Source organism: Nanorana parkeri, unplaced genomic scaffold, assembly GCF_000935625.1.
Source record: "Nanorana parkeri isolate BGI_ZX_2015 unplaced genomic scaffold, ASM93562v1 scaffold3797, whole genome shotgun sequence".
In the NCBI taxonomy this organism is placed as follows: domain Eukaryota; kingdom Metazoa; phylum Chordata; class Amphibia; order Anura; family Dicroglossidae; genus Nanorana; species Nanorana parkeri.
Window position 1 is genome coordinate 11,520 of NW_017310065.1, and position 2,559 is coordinate 14,078.

Here is a 2,559-nt window from a genome sequence, read left to right on the forward strand (position 1 = left end):
GCGGGATCGGGGAGCGGTGGACCGAAGAAAGGCACGTCATCCCGAGCCGTCACCGAGACCTGAAACACAGCAACCGCGACAGTCAGTCCCCTCTATATATGGGGATCGCTCGGCCGCCGTCAGTGGTAATCGGGGCAGACGGGGGGAGGGGGGGTGTGACCCGCCACTGACTCCCGTCACCACCGATCAGCGTCAGAGCGTCACCGGAACACTTCCATCTGACCTGAGCCGGAGATTTACCCAAATCGGATTTCACCGCAAAGATGCCAAAATGAGACCGTGCTGCCAAATACTGATCAATGGTCATGTGACCCAGAGGTCACATGACACAGGATGGGTGACAGTCCCCTTAAAGCTGAACTCCACCGATATAAAAGGCCCCAATGAATGGATTCTTATATACGAGCCGTGTCATCATCTGACCTGATAGCCTATTACAATCCCTGTACAGCAGAGCTCAGACTGGGGGAGGAGTCCGGTATAGTGCAGCGCATGCAGCATGCTGATAGGAGGAGAGAACAGAGTGAAAGAGAGATGGGCTCATCAGTCTGCTGCTTCTCTTATTAGCATCCAATCCCAGGCTGGGGGAGAGACAAGACCTGTAAATGTTGCCGAATAGCAGCAGACAAAAAGCAGGTCTTCTGCCAGACTGTGCTGCTGCGTGGCAGTGCTGTACCAATGTCAGGACCTGATGGACAAATCCATACTGCTGAGGAACAAGGAATCCCAGCATGCCCAGCGGCCTTGGTACATAACACAGCCTGGCAGATATGGGGGTTGGGCCATAATAACATTCATCCAATGGGGACGGGTCTGTGGTGACACATGTTCAGATCTGGTCTGGATTGGGCGGCGTACCTTATACACGGTGTTCCCGGCGCACGGCCCCTCCGCCTGCACCACGATGTAGCCGTGCAGGAAGTTGGAGGCGATCATGTCGGGGACGAAGGGCGTGTTCTCGTCCTGGAACACTATGGCTACGATGTCGTTCCCGATGTGCCGCTTCCTCTGCAGCTGAACAGGAAGGAAGAGGTGAGCGCACAGGAAGAGGAAGGAGGACACATACACAGGGGACAGGAAGAGGAAGGAGGACACATGCACAGGAAGAGGAAGGAGGACACATGCACAGGGGACAGGAAGAGGAAGGAGGACACATGCACAGGGGACAGGAAGAGGAAGGAGGACACATGCACTGGGGACAGGAAGAGGAAGGAGGACACATAAGTCCCCTCTATATATGGGGATCGCTCGGCCGCCGTCAGTGGTAATCGGGGCAGACGGGGGGAGGGGGGGTGTGACCCGCCACTGACTCCCGTCACCACCGATCAGCGTCAGAGCGTCACCGGAACACTTCCATCTGACCTGAGCCGGAGATTTACCCAAATCGGATTTCACCGCAAAGATGCCAAAATGAGACCGTGCTGCCAAATACTGATCAATGGTCATGTGACCCAGAGGTCACATGACACAGGATGGGTGACAGTCCCCTTAAAGCTGAACTCCACCGATATAAAAGGCCCCAATGAATGGATTCTTATATACGAGCCGTGTCATCATCTGACCTGATAGCCTATTACAATCCCTGTACAGCAGAGCTCAGACTGGGGGAGGAGTCCGGTATAGTGCAGCGCATGCAGCATGCTGATAGGAGGAGAGAACAGAGTGAAAGAGAGATGGGCTCATCAGTCTGCTGCTTCTCTTATTAGCATCCAATCCCAGGCTGGGGGAGAGACAAGACCTGTAAATGTTGCCGAATAGCAGCAGACAAAAAGCAGGTCTTCTGCCAGACTGTGCTGCTGCGTGGCAGTGCTGTACCAATGTCAGGACCTGATGGACAAATCCATACTGCTGAGGAACAAGGAATCCCAGCATGCCCAGCGGCCTTGGTACATAACACAGCCTGGCAGATATGGGGGTTGGGCCATAATAACATTCATCCAATGGGGACGGGTCTGTGGTGACACATGTTCAGATCTGGTCTGGATTGGGCGGCGTACCTTATACACGGTGTTCCCGGCGCACGGCCCCTCCGCCTGCACCACGATGTAGCCGTGCAGGAAGTTGGAGGCGATCATGTCGGGGACGAAGGGCGTGTTCTCGTCCTGGAACACTATGGCTACGATGTCGGTCCCGATGTGCCGCTTCCTCTGCAGCTGAACAGGAAGGAAGAGGTGAGCGCACAGGAAGAGGAAGGAGGACACATACACAGGGGACAGGAAGAGGAAGGAGGACACATGCACAGGAAGAGGAAGGAGGACACATGCACAGGGGACAGGAAGAGGAAGGAGGACACATGCACAGGGGACAGGAAGAGGAAGGAGGACACATGCACTGGGGACAGGAAGAGGAAGGAGGACACATGCACAGGGGACAGGAAGAGGAAGGAGGACACATACACAGGGGACAGGAAGAGGAAGGAGGACACATGCACAGGGGACAGGAAGAGGAAGGAGGACACATGCACAGGGGACAGGAAGAGGAAGGAGGACACATGCACAGGGGACAGGAAGAGGAAGGAGGACACATGCACAGGGGACAGGAAGAGGAAGGAGGACACAT

General features: G+C 55.3%; 1 pseudogene; it reads right to left on the reverse strand.

Moving 5' to 3' along the window:
• Nucleotides 1–2,559, reverse strand: part of LOC108803493 — a 15,632-nt pseudogene that overhangs the window by 11,516 nt on the left and 1,557 nt on the right.